Below are 20,379 nucleotides of genomic sequence, written 5' to 3' on the forward strand. Positions count from 1 at the left end.
TGAGAAAATAGAGATAAAAAGAAACATAAGGAGCTTAAAATCTATTGATATAATTAATGACATGCTGATGAGATGTATAAAAATGAGAAAAAAAGGAAATTATATCAAATACAATCACTTTTATTACTTATGTTAATACCATTCTGTGAAAAAAAATTGATTTAATGTGATTGAACTTGAAATTCATGGTATTCCACACACATTATGTATCCTGGTATATACACATATATACATACATATGTATGTGTGTGTGTTTGATGTGCATGTGATTGCTGTCATAATGTCAGCTGTTAAGAATTTTTATCTCACAATGAAGATCCTAGTACATGGGAATGTCAGCATCTCTGCGCAATGTAATATCGGATGCCAATCTCATTAGTTTTGTGTAATGTTATCAATGCTACTATCTGATATCACTCTGTTTACTAAATAGAGTTGTGCATAGGCTTTTAAGACTTATCCTGTGTTCAGAAGGATTGTGCCTCATGGCAGCTTCTGGTAACATCCTTGCTGAAATAAGATGGTTCATTCTATGTTCACATTAAGATAAACCATTGTTTGTCTCCCTCATTTGCTTTATTTTTTTTTAACTCAATTGTTTCTTTAATGTCAGGTAGCTATAGACAATACCACTTCTATTTTCACCTATGTAAACTAACTCAGCTGCCTTTATAACATCACCCTCACTAAAAGAAAATGGAAGAATATTGAATTTCTAGGCTCTGCCCTGAAAGTTTCTATTAGTATTTTTTTCCTATTGATTCCTTTATTTAAACACATGCACTCTACACTATTGTGTTTTATTCTGGGTTTCATATTCATGGATTATTAAAATTATTTTGCTTCCCCTTCCCTTGCATTTCTGTGACTTTCTCCACTTTATATTTTAGTGCTAAAACTTGTCTTCTCAGGATGAAGAGACATGCTGGCCATTACGTTATTAGTTGTTCCTTTAAAGTTCTATAAAAAAATTCATGTGCAAAAGATAAAGTAATGCCAATTTTTATCTGAGTGCAAATGAATTTTGATGGTTGGTCTTATTGGATTATCTGTAGCATGCATGTTAAAAGACTAAAAAAGATAGTAAGGTGTGGTATGAAATATAGACATATAACAAAAACATGGAAAGGAAATATATTGCAGGGATTTATTCTCCAATCAATGTGTGGTGGAACAATGCATATAAATGCCAAGACTTCATCAAGAGAATAGATGGAATATTATTTGAAAGATACAGTTATGAAATAGAAAGCAAAAACATAGGTGAAATGTTACTTTCTTATTATTTATTTGACAGACTATAATGGCAATATATCATATTCATATCATAATCATATAAGACGAGCTAAAGAAAGCAAAAATCTAACTTAGAAACTTGTTTGAATTCTCAAATATGACATTTATAATATTCTATCTATGTTGGTATTGAAATGATTTAGAAATTAATAAAAATAGAAAGGCAATAGATGATATCAGGGCTATATCTGTATAGAGGCTCTATTTTTTTTAAAAGAACCTGTGATGATTGAATCCTAAGATGATAAAGGTAAAGATAATTTAACCTGACCACTCATTTCATTGCTGAAACTATGACATGGAAAGGTCCATATTAAAAGGAATAATAGACATAAGATATGAACCCATATCACTCTGATTTAAAGTAAATGGCAATAGATCTAAGGCATTCTTTCTCATTACTAATATGTATAAACCTTAGGCAAGATTTCTCACTTCTCTGGGTCTCAAATTCCTTACATTAAAATGAGATATTTTTTTAATATAGGCAGTTATATTACACAATGATTAAAGCCAAGAAAACCCGTGTTTCCAAATTCTGCATGAAACACTAGTTGTATCATCTTGGATAAGTCACTTAATCTATGTTTGTCCCAGTTTTCCCATCTCTAAAATGGAACTTACTGCTCCTACTCTCCGGGTTCTTGTGTAGAAAAAAATTAAATTATATTTTAAAATATTTCATAAAATTTAAGTCACTATACAAATTGAAGCTATTATTGCTTTCAGATGGCCTTTAAGAAAGCTTTAGGATAGCCATAAGGAATCGGAGAGTGAGTTAGTGGGTTGTGAGGATCATGGCAGGGTGTCGAACACCCTGCCGGAACCTCACGGAATAGGCTCCCACAATGGCTGAGAATGGTGACAGTGAAAAATTGACTGATTTAGAGTCCAAAATTTGCCAACAAATTGAGTACTATTTTGGTGACTTTAACCTTCCACGAGACAAATTTTTAAAGGAACAGATCAAAATAGATGATGGCTGGGTACCTTTGGAGATAATGATGAAATTCAACAGATTAAGCAAACTAACAAAGGACTTTGATGTGATAAGAAGTGCTCTAAAGAAATCCAAGGAAGAACTCATGGAAGTTAGTGAGGATAAAACTAAAATCAGAAGATCTCCAAATAAACCCCTCCCTGAAGTAACAGATGAGTATAAAAATGAAGTAAAAAACAGATCCATCTATGTTAAAGGTTTTGCAACAGATGCAACCCTTGATGACATAAAAGAATTGTTAAAAGGTAAAGGTCAAGTACAAAATATTCAGATGAGGAGAACATTACATAAAGCATTTAAGGGATCAATATTTGCTGTGTTTGACAGTGTTGAATCTGCCAAGAAGTTTATAGAAACCCCTGGACAAAATTGCAAAGATACAGAGCTGCTGATACTCTTTAAGGAGATTACTTTGCAAAAAAAGAATGAAGAAAGGAAGCAAAATAAAGTAAAGCCAAAGCAAAAGCTAAACAAGAGCAAGGAGAAAAAGAGAGGCAAGCAGAAGATGCTGAATTGAAATCCCTGGATTAAAAGATTAGATGCTTGCTGAAATTTTCCAGTGATTTAGATGACCAAACCTGTAGAGAAGATCTTCACACACTTTTCTCTAATCATGGAGAAATAAAGTGGATAGATTTCATCAGAGGAACAAAAGAGGGAATAATACTATTTAAAGAAAAGGTAAAAGAAGCACTGAACAAACCCAATGTAGCAAATAATCGAAACTTAAAAATAAGAAACAAAGATGTAACTTGGGAAGTATTAGAAGGAGAGACAGAGAAAGAAGCTTTGAAAAAAATCATTGAAGACCAACAGCAATCCCTAAATAAGATGAAGTCAAAAGGTCAAAAATTTAAAGGAAAAGGAAGAGGAAGTGGTAAAGCTGTTCAGGGTACACCCAATAAAGGAAAAATACAATTCCAAGGCAAGAAAACAAAATTTAATAGTGATGAAGAACAGGAAAATGGTGATGCTGGAGGATCCGTTAAAAGGACACGAGAAGACCCTGAAAAAGAAGAACCTGCAGCAAAACAATTGAAAACAGAAAATGGAGCTGGAGACTCAGTAGTTTGATACAAAAATTTTTATTCATTTCAAATAAGTTTTAAGCTGTCTCAGATTTGGGGGTCTTTAAAAAGAAAACCGAATGAAATCCACTTCAATATCCACCTATAATAGAAGGAAAGAATATTTTTGTTTAACTTGTTTTTGTTGTCCAGGTATCCTTACTCAATCTGGGTGATTTTTTTTATATGTATAGTTTTGTTCATTATAGCAAATGTTGGCAATTCAGACACTGATCTGAACATCAAAAGAAAGGTTCTTTCAGTGAAGCCTGGTTTGTAATGTTGGAAATACCAACAAATAAAATGTATACTATATAAAAGGCAAAAAAAAAAAGAATGCTTTTGGTATGGGGAGGCAAGGTATATAGTGAATAGAGCACCGGCCCTGGAGTCAGGATGACCTGAGTTCAAATCCAACCTCAGACACTTTACACAAAAACAAGCCATGTGACCTTGGGCATGTCACTTAACCTCAAATTGCCCTCCAAAGAAAAAGCAGAAAAAAAGAACTTAAGATATCAGGTTGTAGCAGCAAGCACCCCAAGCGTCCTCAGGGTTTGCCGCCACCACAGGTTCTTGGATCTGCTTTGATAAAGGAAAGCAACTCAAAATGGGTTAACAAGCTTACTTTAATCAGTCAGACATATATCGTTTACCTTGTTCAGGGGAAAAGTCGGCACCCTGAACTTCAAAGTATACAGGCAGAATTATCAAGACATTAACAGATCAAGTAGACAGATTTCCAAACTGTCCAACCATTACATCCATACCAAATCAGCATCTGGGTTTTTCAAAGCTGGGGGGGGGGCCTGGACAACAGCTTCCCAGAATACAGATTAAATCACAGAACACTTCTCAAAGTGAGCCCCCAAAACAAAGCTACACATCAGGGCTTATATAGCCTTTTCCTGGCTCAGAGAATGTAACAACTTTATTGACTCACTGGCCAATCAAGAAGTATCTACTGAAAAACAAGCCTCCCACCCCAGGCTTCAGGTGCACTTTAGCCTAGGGGCAGGGAAGATCTTCCAAATCTGCATTCCCATTACACAGGTCTTAATAGTAAGACCTCTGTGGGCCTTGATGTGCTTTTTTAAAAGATAAAATAGGGGAATTTGATGAGGGTATCCATAAAATCCCTAAAAATATTGAATTCTATAACTCCAAATATGATTTTCCTTCTACTATACCAAGTTTCCAACATCATAGACTAAGAATTATAGAGAAAGTTCAAGTGTGATTCCCAGGAAAGAGTGTTTTCAATAACCCCGCACCCTACCACTTCTCAGGATAAACGAAGATGATACTTGAAAATGGCTAGACATGGATTTTTACTATGGTGTCTGTTTGTGGTTGACCACATTGGAATACACTGATGACTTGTAGAGAAGGATAATGTCCAGACTGAGAAAGGAGACAGCTTGAGACTTCAGCCCTATCTGTCATATTTTAAGAAAAGTAATTTCTTAGAAATTTCTTTAAAATCTGATATGGACTCTATACATGCATTCCTATTAAACACAATTTCACATTAGTCAAGTTGCATAGAAGAATTATAATGAATTGGAAAAACCATAAGGAAAAAAAAAACAAAATTTAAAAAAATAGAAAATAATTTTCTTCTTGGCATTCCAACTGCTTAGTTCATTCTCTGCATGTGGTTGGCATTTTTCTGCACAAAATCATTCTTAATTACTTAAAAATCCTCATAAATGAACCTTAATAGTCCTGCCTTAATTATTCTGACCTTCATCTCCTTCACAGTAATCTCCACAAAAGCATAATCTGCAATTCATTATAAGATTCTGACCGATATTCAATGTCTCAAAACATCCTTTAACCACAACCTCAGCATCATTAATGTTGTTGTTTTTTTTTTTTTTTGTACAGGGGTTCCAGTCATGTCTGACTATTCTTGACCCCATTTAGGATTTTCTAGGCAAAGATACTGGAGTGGTTTGCCATTTCCTTCTTCAGTTTTACAGATGAGGAAACCGAGGCAAACAACTTTAAATGGCTTGCCAAATTCACATATCAAATACGTTTCTGAGACTGAATTCGAACACAGGACTTCATGAATCTAGACCCAACACTATATCCACTGCACCACCTATCTGATCACATTATTAGGATGGTTGTATAAAAAAAATTATGATCCAAAAAGTCTCCATTTGGCTAAACACACAGACAAAAAATTTTCATGGATGGTAGTGGCTTTGAAACTGTAGTAGGAGAAAGCATCACTACTACCACTCTTGTGGCAACCAAAACTGGAATGTTTAAGAATTATGATTATTCCACAACTTGTTCAGCCATTCCCCAATTGATGGACAACCCCTTAAATTCTGATTCTTGGCCACTACTAAAACAGCTGATATAAATACTTTTGTACATATAGGTCTTTCTCCCACTTCTATGATCTCCTTGGGGTACAACCTTAGAAGTGGTATTGCTCGGTCAAATGGTATCAAATTATTTATAGCTCTTTGGGCATAATTCCAGATTGCTCACCAGAATGGTTGGATCATTTCACAACTTCAGCAGCAATGCATTATTGTTCAAATTTGTCCACATTCTCTCTAGCATTTATCATTTTCCTGTTTTGTCATCTTAACCAATCTGACTAGTGACATGTGCTACCTCAGAGTTGTTATGATTTACATTTCTCTAATCAATGGTGATTTAGAACATTTTTTCATATGCTTATAGATATCTTTAATTTCTTCCTCTGAAAACTGCCTCTTCATATCCTTTGACTATCAGTTGGGGAATGACTTGTATTCTTATAGATTTGAATCAATTCTCTGCATATTTTAGAAATGAGTCCTTTATCAGAGACATAGTTTGTACAAATTCTGTTCCAATGTTCTACTTCCCTCCTACTCTTGTTTACATTGGCTTTGTTTGTACAGAAGCTTTGAAATTTAATGTAATCAAAATTATCTATTTTGTATTTTATACTGTTCTTTAATTCTTTTTCGGTCATAAAGTCTTTCCCTCTCCACAAATATGACAGTAAACTATTCCTTGCTTTCCCATATTGCCTACAGTATCAGGATTTATACCCAGATCATGCACCCATTAAGACTTGATTTTGGTATGTGGTGTTAGATAACAGTCTATGCCCAGTTTCTGCCATGCTATATTCCAGTTTTCCCAGCAGTTTGTGTCAAATAGTGAGTTGTTATCCCCCAAATTGGGGTCTTTGGGTTTATCAAACAGTAGATTCCTATAGTCACTGACTGCTGAGTCTCGTGCACTCAATCTATTGCATTGATCCACTACTCTATTCCTCAGCTAGTACCAAGTAGTTTTGAAGACTTCTTCTTTATAATACAGATTAAAATATGGTATAGCTAGGCCACCTTCCCTAGAATTTCTTTTCATTAATTCCCTTGATCTTCTGGACCTTTTGTTCTTCCAAAATAATTTTGTTATTATTTTTTTCTAGCTCTATAAAGTAGTTTTTTGGTAAATTGATTGGTGTGGCACTAAATATATAATTTAATTTAGGTAAAAATGTTATTTTTATTATATTAGTTTGACTCAGCCATAAGCAACTAATGTTATTTTTTCCAATTAGTTAGATTTGACTTTATTTGTGTGAAAAGTGTTTTGTAGTTGTGATCATATAGGTCCTGGGTTTCTTTTGGCAGGTAGATTCCCAAATATTTTATAATGTCTACAGTAAATTTAAATAAGATTTCTCTTTCTATCTCTTGCTGTTGAATTTCATTAGAAACATACAGGAATGCCAAGGATTTATGTGGGTTTATTTTATATCTTGCAACTTTGCCAAATTTATTTATTGTCTCAAGTAGTTTTTAACTTGATTCTCTAGGATTCTCTAAGTATATCATCTGCAAAGAGTGATAGCTTGGTCTCTTCTTTGTCTAATTTGATTCCTTTGATTTCTTTTTCTTCTCTAATTGCTATTGCTGAGATTTCTAGTACCAGATTGCATAAGAGGGGTGATAATGGAAACCCTTGTTTCACCCCTGATTTTATTGGAAATGCTTCTAGCTTATCCCTATTACATATAATACTTGCTGATGGCTTTAAATAGATGCTACCTATTATTTTAAGGAAGGCTCCATTTATTCCATACTTTGTAGTGTTATTAATAGGAATGGATGTTGTATTTTGTCAAAAGCCTTTTCTGCATCTATTGAGATAATCATGTGGTTTTGGGTAGTTTTATTGTTGATATTATCAATTATACCAATGGTTTTCCTAAAATAGAGCCATCCTTGCATTCCTGGAATAATTCCTACCTTATCAAAATATATTATTCTTGTGATAAGTTGCTCTAGTCTTTTTGCTAATGTTTAATTTAAAATTTTTGCATCTGTATTCATGAGGGAAATTGGTCTATAATTTTCTTTGTCTGTTTTATCTCTTCCAGATTTAGGTATCAGTACCTGGAATACTATTTTGCTATGAGAAACAAGGAGCAGATGGACTTCATATTTACCTGGAGGGGCTTATATGAACAGATGCTGAGTGAGAATAGTAGAACCAGGAGAAATTAGTACATAATTACATATACAACCTATGTGTTATGACCAACTTTGATAGCCTGAGCTCTTCTCACCAATGCAAAGTTATAAGTCAACCCCAAAAGACTCATGATGGAGAGAGATGTCTACATCCAGAGAAAAACTGAGATTGAATACAGATATATCCAAACTAACTGCTGTTTTTCTTTTTCTTGCTTGTTTTTGTTCCCTCTTTCCCATTGTTCCTTCATTCCATCTGATACAATCCTTCTTTATAACCTGACTAATGTCTAATGTGAAAGTATTTGCAAATCCTATACTTGATTGTATGCCACCGGGGTAGAGGGTTGGGAGGGAGAGAAAATTTGAAACTCATGGAATTGTGGAACTGAATCTTGTAAACTAAAAGTAAACAAACAAATTAATAAAGACCAAAAAATTAAAAAAATCAAAAAAAGAATTATGATTATTTCAACTATTTGATAGATTTTCCTGGGGTGTGAGAAAGATGTATTCCTGTGAAAGAGTTAGAAATTAATATTTCTTTTATTTATTTATTTATTCATTCATTCGTTTATTTGTTTATTTTTAGGTTTTTACATTTGTTTTTTTTAGATTTTAAGTTCTAAGATTTTTTTCCCTTCCCTACAGCCTCTCAATTCCCAAGATGGCATACAATCCCATATAGGCTATCCATGTAAGACCATATTAAGCATTTCCACATTAGTCATGTTGTGAAAGAAGAATCAGAACAAAAGGGAAAAAAAATAAGAAAGAAAAAATATAAAGAAATAAAGAGAAAATAGTATGCTTCAATCATTCTGACTCCATAGTTCTTTCTCTGGATGTGCATAGCATTTTCCATCATGGGTGTTTTGGAATAGTCTTAGGTCATTGCATTGCTTGGAAGAGCTAAACCTAAAAAAGTTGGTCACCTCACAATGTTACTATTACTGTGTACAGTGTTGTCCTGATTCTGTTCATTTCACTCATCATCAGTTTGTATAAGTCTTTCCAGGTCATTATGAAGTCCATCTGCTCCTCATTTCTTATAGTGCAATAATGTTCCATTATATTCATATACCACAACTTGTTCCATTATTACCCAATTGATAGGCATCTCCTCAATTTCTAATTCTTTGCTACTGCAAAAAGAACTGATATAAATATTTTTGAACATGTGGATCCTTTTTCCATTTTTATGATCTCTTTGGGATACAAACCTATTAGTGGTATTGCTATATCAAGGGGTATGCACACTTTTTTATCAAATACTTTATTAACTTCTAGCATCATTCATTTCCACAAGATTTTGAGCTATAAATTTTCTTCACCTTTTCCCCCTACCCATCACACCAAAATAGTGATCCCACTGGATATCCCCTCCTCCAGTCTGCTCTCTCCATATGTTCTCCCATAGCCCCTCTGACTTTCCCATAGGGCACGGTGGATCTCTATGACCCAGTGCCTGCATATCTTATTTCCCAGTTACATATAAATAATGTTAATAATATATATACATATATATATATATAATATTTAATATTAAATCTTTGAATTCCAGATTCATTCCCTTCCTTCCTTGTCACACATCTTTACTGGGAAGATAAGCAATTCAATATCGGATATATATGTGTAGCTACCGTGTTTCCTCGATAATAAGACCTATCCCGAAAATAAGCCCTCCCCTTACTGTGTAAGATTCCTCTAAAATAAGCCCTCCCCCAAAAATAAGCCCTATTAAGATTGCTACTGTAGTGAAGGTGATCCCCTGCGCTACACGCTACATTACGGTACCCTCTGTATGCACCGTTCCCCACCCCCCAGGTGAAATGCACGCTGCACTCTGAGCTGCATCCAATCAGAGCTGCAGCAGTGAGCGCGTCATCCTGTTCTTCCCCAGTGATTTGCTTATTGAATAAAGGTACATTTTTTGGTTCACATTTACCTGTTTATTAAAATTGCTGTCAATGTTCATTAAAATAAGCCCTCCCCTGAAAATAAGCCCTCTGGTGTTTTTCTGTCCAAAAACAATAATAAGACAGTGTCTTATTATTGGGGAAACACGGTATGCAAAGCATTTCCATAGTGGATATATTGTAAAAGACTGACTATATTTCCCTCCCTCCTATCCCACCTCACACTTGTCCTATTCTTGACTCTCATCCTGTCCCTTTTCAAAAATGGGTACTTCCAACTTCTCTTCCCCCCTCGCAACCTGCCCTCACTTCCATCATACCCCATTCATCCCTTTCCCCCACTACTCTCCAGCAGGGTGATACCCTATTTAGTGTGTATGCCATTCTCTCCCTAAGCCAAATTAAATGAGAATAAGGTTGACTCATTCCCTTTTGCCTTCCTCTTCTACCCCTCCATTGTAACCATTTTCCCTTGCCTCTTCTATATGAGACAGTTTACCCCCATGCTGTCTCTCCCCATGTCCTCTCATTATATTCCTCTTTCACTTCTTAATTTCACCTTTTAAGTATCATCCCTTCTTATTAAATTGGTCCTGTGCCCTCTATCTATGTATACCTGTGCACATATATACACACATTCATATATGTATTCATACACCCATATACCCTCCTATATAAACATATATGTGTGTATATATATACACACACATTTCTATTCCCTTCAACTATTCTCATACTGAGAAAATTTTCATAAGTTTCAATTATCTTTTTCCATGTAGAAATGTAAATAGTTCATCTTTGATAAGTTCCTTATGATTTCTTTTCTTTGTTTACCTTCTGACGCTTCTCTCACTTCTTGTATCTGAATGTCAAATTTTCTATTCAACTCTGTCTTTTTCATCAAGAATGCTTGAAAGTCCTCTATTCCACTAAATGTCCATATTTCCCCTGAAAAATATTACTTACGTATGCTGGGAAGGTGATTCTTGGTTTTAATTCCAGCTCCTTTGACCTCCAGAATATCATATTCCAAGCCCTTCAAACCCTCAGTGTAGAAGTTGCCAGATCTTGTGTTATCCTAATTGTTTTCCCACAATATTCAAATTGTTTCTTCCTGGCTACTTTAATATTTTCTCCTTGATCTGGGAATTCCAGAACTTGCTATACTATTCCTAGGAGATTTCTTTTTGGGATCATTTTCAGGAGGTGATTCATTGATTCTTTCAATATCTCTTTTGCCCTCTGTTTCTAAAACATCAGGGCAATTTTTCTTGAGAATTTCTTGAAGATAATTTCTAGGTTCTTTTTTTTTTTTGATCATGGCTTTCAGGTATTCCAATAATTTTTAAATTATCTCTCCTGGATCTATTTTCCACGTCAGTGGTTTTTCCCAGTGAGATATTTCACATTGCCTTCTATTTTTTCATTTGTTTGCATCTGTTTAGTAGTATCTTGATTTCTCTTAAAGTCACTAGCTTCCATTTGCTCCAATCTAATTCTGAAGGAATGATTCTCTTCTGTGAGCTTTTGAGATTCTTTTTCCATCTGGCAAAATCAGCTTTTTAAGGGATTCTTATCCTCATTGCCTTTTTGAGCCTCTTTTGTCATCTGAGTTAGTATATTTTTTAAGGTGTTATGTCCTTCAGTCATGTTGTTGACTCTCATTTCACAATTTTTTCTATTATTCTCATTTCTCTTCCCAATATCTATTCCATTTCTCTTATTTGATTTTCAAAATCTTTTTTTAAGTTCCTCTAGTGACTGTAACCTGCTTGTAATTTTCTTGGAAGCTTTTGGTGCAGGAGTTTTGACTTCATTGTCTTCCTCCTGTTCCATGCTTTGATTCTATTTGTCCCCAAACTAGGAGTGTGAAGTTGGGTTGCTCTGTTTGCATTGCTTCCCTTTTTGTTCATATTGCCACTCAATTACTTGACTTTTGGGCTTTTTGCCACAGTAGCACTCTGCTACCCGACAGGGGAGTTTTGTCCCAATATCTGGGCTTTTCTCAGCTGTCAAAGGTATTAGTTGGGTGCTGTCTTTGAAGTCTCCACATGCTCCGATAAGCTGGTCATACACCCCAGTACCTTCACCCTAGACTGCAATCCAGACCCAAGCAGATTAAAGCAAGAGCACTTACCCCTCTGACTTGATGCTTGGTCCACCTACAATCTGCAGGCCAGTATCTGAAGCTGCCATGTGGCAGCAGCTGCATGGCTGCAGTGCTCAGTGGCTTTTCACTCCAGGGGATAAAGGCTAACTGGTGTGTCTGACCAGCTTGCCAATGCATGTGGAGACAGTTTTTCTGAACTATGTTTGCTCATCATTTCTTATAGCACAATAATATTCCATTACATTCATATGCCACAACTTGTTCAGTCATTCCCCAATTGATGAGCATCCCTTCAATTTCCAGTTCTTGGCCACCACAAAAAGAGCTACTATAAATATTTTGTACATGTGGGTCCTTTTCCCATTTGCATGATCTTTTTTATAACTCCCTAGAAGTACTAGTGCTAGGTCAAATGGAATGCACATTTTTGTAACACTTCACATAGAGTTCCAAATTGCTCCCCAGAATGGTTGGAGAAGTTCACAACTCCACCAACAATGAAATAGTGTTACAGATTTCCCAAATCTCTATTTTTTTTCATTTTCCCAGCCAATATCATAGATGTGATGCCGTACCTCTGAGTTGTTTTTATTTGTATCTCTCTAATACACCTATGACTTTATGTTTGTGAAAAGTATTTTGTAATTGTGTCATATAATTATTGAATTTGCCTTTACAGGTAGGCTCCCAAAAATTTTATGTTGTCTACAGATACTTTAAGTGGAATTTCTCTATCTCTTGTTTTTCTGCTTTGTTAGTAACATATAGAAATGCAAATGATTTATGTTTTTTTTTTATATGCTACAACTTTAAAGTTAAAGTTGTTAATTATTTCAAGTATTTTCTTTTAGTTGATTCTCTAGGGTTTTCTAAGTATCCTATCCTATCATCTTCAAAGTAATAGTTTTATTGCCTTAGCACCTATTCTAATTTCTTCAATTGCTTTTTCTTCTCTTATTCTTTTTTTTAAGGAATTAGGGTTAAGTAACTTGCTCAAGGTTACACGGCCAATTATTTCTGGATGTGGTGCTGAGTGTCTGAGCCCAGGATTCGATCTCCAGGTCGTCCCAACACTGGAGCCGGTGCTCTTACTCGCTGAGCCACCTGGCCACCCCATAAATGAAGTTTTTCTTTTCTTTTTTTTTTTTTTTTTAAGCAATAGGGGTTAAGTAACTTGCTCAAGGTTACACAGCCAATTATTTCTGGGTGTGGTACTGAGTATCTGAGCCCGGATTTGATTCAGGTCATCCCGACACTGGAGCCAGTGCTCTTACTCGCCGAGCCACCTGGCCGCCCCTTCTTCTCTTATTGTTAAAGCTAACATTTCTAGTACCATATTAAATAATAGTCATGATAATGTACATCCTTGTTTCACCCCTGATCTTTTTAGATCTGCTTCTAGCTTATCCCCATTACATATAATACTTGCTGATGGATTTAGATGGATGCTACCTATCATTTTAAGGAAAATTTTATTGATTCCTATTCCCTCCATGTTTTAATAATAATGGGTGTTGTATTTTGTCAAAACATTTTTCTGCAACTTGTAAGATAATCATAAGGTTTCTATTAATGCTGTTATTGACATGGCTAATTATGCAGATAACTTTCCTAATGTGGAACCATCTCTGCAAACCTGGTATAAATCCCAGCTTGCCATAGTGTATTATCCTCAAGATAAGTTGCTCTAATTGCTTGACCAATATTTTATTTAATTTTTTTTTCTGTATTTATTAAGGAAATAGGTCTATAATTTTCTTTCTCTATTTTGGTTCTTTCCAATTTAGGTATCAACCCCATATTTGTATCATAAAAATATTTTAGGACTCCACTTATATTTTCAAATAGTTTATATAGTATTGGAATTAATTATTCTTTATAATGTTTGATAGAATTCACTTGTAAATCCATATGCCCCTGAAAATTTTTTTCTTAGTGAATTCACAGATGGTTGTTTGTTTCTTTTTTTGTTGTTTGTTTTGTTTTCTGAAATAGTGTTATTTAAGCATTTTATTTCTTCTTCTGTTAATCTGAGCAATTTGCATGTTTTGTAAATATTCATCAATTTCCACTAAGATTGTCAGATTTTTTGGGCACACCCTTGGACAAAATAGATCCTAATTATTGCTTTAATTTCCTCTTCCTTGTGAAAAATTTACCCTTTTCATTTTTGATAATGATAATTTTCTTTTCTTCTTTTCTTAATCAAATTAATTCAATTTTTTTCTATTTTATTATTTTTTACTTAAAATCAGATCTTAGTTTTATTCATTAGTACAAAAAATTTCTTGATTTCAATTTTATCAGTCTCTCATTTGATTTTCAGAATTTCTAATTTGGTTTTTAATTACGGATTTTTAATTTGTTCTTTTTCCAGATTTTTTAGATACATTCCCAATTCATTGATATCTTATTTCTCAATTTTATTCAGGTGAGTATTTAGAGATAAAAAAAAAAACACAACAAACTTCCACTAAGAACTGCATTCACTGCATCCCATAAGATATGGTAGGTTTTCTCATTATTGTAATTCTCTTGGGTGGAATTATTGATTTTTTCTGTGATTTATTGTTTGTTCCACTCATTCTTTAGGATTAGATCATTTTGTTCCCAATTAATTTTTAGCCTCTCTTTCCATGGTTCTTTATTACACATTATTTTTTATTGCATCATGATCCGGAAAGGATGCATTTAATATTTCTGCCTTTCTATATGAGACTATGAGGTTTTTATGCCCTAGCATATGGTTAGTTTTTGTGAAGATGCCATGCACTGCGGAGCAAAAGGTATATTCCCATCTACCTTCAATTAGTTTTCTCCATAGTTTTACTGAATCTAACTTTTTTCTGTTCACCTTATTGTCTTCTTGTTTATTTTGTTGTCAGATTTATCAACTTGTGAGAGGGTGAGGTTGAAGTCCCCCACTAGTATAACTTTGCTTTCTATTTCTTCCTGTAACTCACTTAACTTCTTTTCTAAGAATCTGGATGCTATGCCACTTGGTGCATACCTGTTTACTATTGATATTACTTCATTTAATTTATTTTTAAAATTGATTTATTTATTGACTTTATTTTACAGCATTCAGTTCCACAATTCTTTGAGTTTCACATTTTCTCCCCATCCTTCTCTTGTCCTCTCCCCCCTGCCCTGCCCCATGGAGGATTGCAATCAAATATAGCATCTGTAAATACCCTCACATTAAACATTAGTCAGGTTGTAAAGAAGGGTTATAATTGATGGAATGAGCAATGGGAAAGAGGAAACAAAACAAAACAAGAAAAAGAAAGAGAGCAAGTAGTTTGCTTCAATCTGCTTTCAAATTCTGTAGTTCTTTCTCTGGATGTAGACATCTCTTTCCATCACGAATATTTTGGAGTTATCTTGTAAACTTACATTGCTGAGAGGAGCCCAGTCTATCAGAGTTAGTCATCACACATACATTATTGTAATTGTGTAGAAAATCCTCCTGGTTCTGCTCTTCTCACTCAACATCACTTTGTATGAGTCTCTCCAGGTTATTATGAAGTCTATCTGCTCCTCATTTCTTATAGCAAAATATTATTCCATTACATTCATATACCACAACTTGCTCACCCATTCCCCAATTGATGGACATCCCTTGATTCCCAATTCTTTTCCAATGCAAAAAAGAGCTGCTATCAATAATTTTTGTATATACAGGTCCTCTTCCCACTTCTCTGGTCTCTTTGGGATACAACCCTAGAAGTGGTATTGCTTGTTTAAAGGGTATGCACTTATTTATAGCCCTTTGGGCAGATTGCTCTCCCAAATGGTTGAATCAGTTCACAACTCCAGCAACAAGGCATTAGTGTTCCAATTTCTCCATATCCTCTCCAGCATTTATCATTTTCCAGTTTTGTTATCTTAGTCAATCTGACAGGTGATATGTGGTACCTCAGAGCTATTTTGATTTGCATTTTTCTAATCAATAGTGATTAAGGGCATTTTTCATAGATATATTTAATTTCTTCCTCTGAAAACTGCCTGTTCATATCCTTTGACCATTTATCAACTGGGAATGACTTATTTGATTCAATTCTCTGTATATTTTAGAAATGAGGCCTTTATCAGAGACATTGGTTGTAAAAATTCTTTCATAATTTTCCACTTCCCTCTTAATCTTGGTGACATTGGCTTTATTTGTACATAAACTTTTCAATTTAGTATAATCAAAATTATCCGTTTTGGTTTTTATAATGCCCTCTAATTCTTGTTTAACTACTTGAAGTTTACTACTTCATTTTATATGTTACCTTTTAGCAGTATGTAGTTTCCTTCTTTATCTCTTTTAATTGGATCATTTTTTCCTTCTGATTTTTCTGAAATTAGATTACTTCTTTTGCTTTTTTTTTAACTTCAGTTGAAGCATAATATATTCTGCTCTGGCCTTTTACCTTTACTCTGTGTGTATTTTTCTGCTTCAAATGTGTTTCTTTTAAACAACATATACCAGGATTGTAGATTTTAATCTTCTCTGCTATTTGCTTCTGTTTTATGGGAGATTTCTTCCCATTCACATTCACAGTTATGATTACCAATTGTGTATTTCTTACCATCCTATTTCCCTTGCTCTTTATACTTTTGTCTTTTCTTTCACCCTTTCTCTCTTCATCAGTGTTTTGCTTCAGACCACCACATCCCTTAATTTCCCCTGCCTTTTTTCAGCCCCCTTACTTTCACTTTCTGCTTTCCCTTACAATTTCCTTATATACTGATAGATTTCTACAACCAATTAAATGTTCATGTTTATTCCCTCTTTGATCCAAATCTTAAGAGAGTAAAATTCAAACAATTCTTACCTCCTCTCTTTTCTTTTCTTCTTCTGTAATAGGTCTTTGTGCCTTTTCATTGTGTGTAATTCACCCTATTCTACCTCCTTCTTTCTTTTTTCCAGTATAATCCTTTTTTCCAACCACTTAATTACTTATTTTTATCATCACATCAAATTCATCTTATTCCCACTCTCTCTATGTATACCTCTTCTAAATCTCATAATAAAGATACGTTCTCAAGAATTATATGTACCATCTCCTTGTGTAGAGATGTAAATAGATACACCTTATTGAATAACATCTTTTCTATTTACCTTTTTATGTTTTGCTTGAATATTGTATGTGAAGATTAGATTTTCTATTAAGTTCTGGTGTTTTTATTAGGGATAGTTGAGAGGTCAATATTATTGAATGTCCATCTTTTCCCCTGAAATTGTATGTACTCAATTTTGCTGGATTTTTGATTCTTGCTTGTAATCCATGCTGCTTTGCCTCATAGACTATCATATTTTAGACCCTCTTACCTTTAGTATGGAACCTGCTAAGCCCCATGTAATCTTGACTGTGGATCCTTTATGTTTTAATTGCTTCTTTCTGCCTGTTTGCAGTATTTTCCCCTTGATCTGATAATTCTGGAATTTGACCACAGTATTCTTTGATTTCCTTTTGGGGTCTCTTTCACGAGGTGATGAATTCTTTCAATGACCATTTTTCCCTCTGTTTCTAGGACTTTCCTTTATAATTTCTTGAAAGATATTGTCCAGGCTCTTTTATTTACCATGGCTTTCAGGTAAACATATAATTCTTAAATGATCTCTCCTGTATCTGTTTTCTAGGTCAGTTGCTTTTTTTTCCAGTGAGGCATTTTACATTTCCTTTTTCATTCTTTTGATTTTTATTGCCTGATTCTTGATGTCTCCTAGAGTCATTACCTTCCACTTGCCCAATTCTAAGTTTTAATGAATTGTTTCCTTCATTTAGCTTTTTTCCTTCCTTTCCCATTTATCTAATTGTACTTTTTAAGGATTTCTTCTCTTCAGTGAATTTTTTACTCCCTCTATCTATTTGGCAAATTCTACTTTTTAATGATTTTTTTTCTTCAGTGAATTTTTTTTCAATTTGTGCAATTGTATTTTTACTAGAACTCTTTTCTACCTTCATTTTTTGTCTTTCCTTTCCAAACTGTTGACTCTCTCTTGAATACCTCTTTTTCCCCTTGTTTTTCTTCTACCTCTCTTAGCTATTTAAATTCTTCTTCATTTCTTCCAAAAATTTTTTTTTGTGCTTGAGACCATTTCACATTTCCCTTTGAGGTTTTGGATTTGGGTGTATTGATATTGTCTTATTCTGAGTTTGTGTTTTGATCATCCCCATCACCATAATAATTCTTTATGGTCAGTGTTCTTTTTTGCTTTTTGCTTATTTTGTTTACCTGTCTCCTGATTTTTTATGTTAAGCTCTCCTGCTAGACACTGTCCCAAGCTTCTTTGGATAGGATTCAGGGGCCTGGTCACTACCTTTATGCCCTGGGGCCTCTGGTGTTGGCCACTGTAGGCTGTAGATATCTGGCAGTTTACTTGGTGTTGAACTGGGTTCCTAATGGTGGTGTCTGTTGTATGTTTACATCAGGCGGGATTTTTATGCATTTCCCCAGGACTGTGATAAAGCAGAGGGATATCCAACTGCTGGAGTATACCTGCCTGCCTAGGGTTGTGCTGAAGCATGAGAAGGTCTGCTCCTGGAGGATACTTTCATGCTGGGGGCTGTGCTGACATATGTGGTAGTTCTCTCAATTGTAGTCTGCTGATTCACCTGACTATTCTAAGGCATGTAGTGGGGAAGGGGTTGCTGGTGTTGGCATTTACCTATTCCTTGGCTCTGGGGCTCAAGATCTCCCACCAGTTTGTTGAGGTGACACCTGCCACTGGCTTATTGAGACACTTCCTGTCCTGGCTTTTATTCCCCTTTTACCCAAGTGATACAGACCTTATTTACTGATCTTCTTAGTTTTCTAATTCAGAAGACTGGTCTACCCCCATGTTTCCTCTGGCTCTACTATTCCAGGATCTGTTCTGGGACACTGTTTATGGGGGTTCAGGGATAAGAATGGGAGAGGACAGCAATTTACTGTTCAATCCACCATCTTGGCTACCAGAAGTCTCAAGATTAATATTTCTAAGACCTTGGTTAAATAATATCACTACTGTGTTCAGAAAACCTTCACCATGTTCATATTTCTTTCCACATCAAATCTTAATTCTCTTTGTCAGCTTGAAAGGCATTCCATAATGTTTCTTCTCTTGCCTACCAATCCCATCCAGACATATTTTCTACTTGATGATTTTCCAGTGTAATCTTTCCATTCACAACACCTTGATGATTTATTGATTCCATTTATACAACATGTTTACTACTGTTTCTGGTCATTCACTACTATTATTCAGGTAAGATATACTACCTAACACTATGTTCTCTACATATCTAAATTACATTTACTCCTTAAGGTCTAGGTCAAAGTCTATCTCATCCAAGAAAACTTTCACGTTACTTGGTTATTGAGAGTATAGTTCACATACTCTAATTATTTGTTCAAATACTGTATAAGTATTAGTGTTTAAATTACATGCTCACTGGTTTTTCATTCCCTTCTAAAAGTAAGAAATAGGATGACTATCCCTCTTAGTCTGCAAAATATAGTTTAAAAATGAATAAATTTCATCAAATGAGTATTATGGTTTTTGTCTGGAGACAGCATTAAGGAATAAATGGGTGCTGATATGTTCTAGATAGGTTGTTCTCTGCTTCTAAAGGAATTGAAAAGACTATAATATTATTAGTAGTAGTATCAGTTTTTATCCTGGGCTACTAAAGTCAGTTAGTATGGCCCTGAGATTATATTCCATTTGGATCTCACATTTACCCTTAAGTAAAAACACATACACATACTCATGGGCATGTACACCTAAACAAAAAGTGATTATATAAAGGAGGATGAAACTGAGAAGTAGATAAATGTAGATACCTATTAGAACTGACTGTGTGTCTTTTGAATTTTTTAAATAGAAATTAAAATAAGTGAGAATGGGAAGGTCAAATATTTTGCATGCATATTGAAAATCAATGTGAATACATGATACATTCAATTATAAAATACAACTATAGATCTTTCAGGGAAGAGGCAGTTTCATAAAAAGAAAGAAAAGGTTAGACATATATGAAAATATTCAATAAAATGTTTTAAATTATATTCAACATTTAGATTCTAATTAGTTTTAAGTTGAGTTTCATTTTCAAGTATCTAGTATATCACTAAAAATAGCTATTTGACATAGCCACATTTGACATCAATTACTTGGGGCACATAAAAGTATTCAATTGTAAACTTAATTTGATCATAAGTGTTTTATATAATCATTTCATATAAATTCTTTTTGATATGGTGATCTGAACTGGATTAGATAGGTGTGAAGTATTTTTTTCTTTTAACTTTTTTATTTTTTTTTCTGGGAGAAGCATTGATTTTTATTTTCAATATATAATTACTTATGTCACTTTGATAGGAGGATAAATTTAAGGTAGACTGTCATTCAAACCTGTTCTGCACCAGTATTTCAACTGAATCCTATAAGCATTTATTAAGGTGCTACTGTAGGAAAAGAATCCTGCTAAGTACTGTGGCTAAAAGTGTCAAA

At 34.3% G+C, this 20,379-nt stretch overlaps 1 long non-coding RNA gene and 1 pseudogene across 1 annotated transcript in view; both read left to right on the forward strand.

Annotated features, from left to right (window-relative positions):
* The window catches only part of LOC138150251 (uncharacterized), a 213,234-nt gene that overhangs the window by 173,200 nt on the left and 19,655 nt on the right, over positions 1-20,379 (forward strand). The window lies entirely within an intron of this gene.
* On the forward strand, positions 2,052-3,700 carry LOC138146702 (lupus La protein pseudogene; annotated as a pseudogene).

The sequence above is a fragment of the Petaurus breviceps genome, unplaced genomic scaffold (genome assembly GCF_028583685.1).
Source record: "Petaurus breviceps papuanus isolate PSGF00001 unplaced genomic scaffold, PetGlider_PUasm1.0 140, whole genome shotgun sequence".
NCBI classification, from domain to species: domain Eukaryota; kingdom Metazoa; phylum Chordata; class Mammalia; order Diprotodontia; family Petauridae; genus Petaurus; species Petaurus breviceps.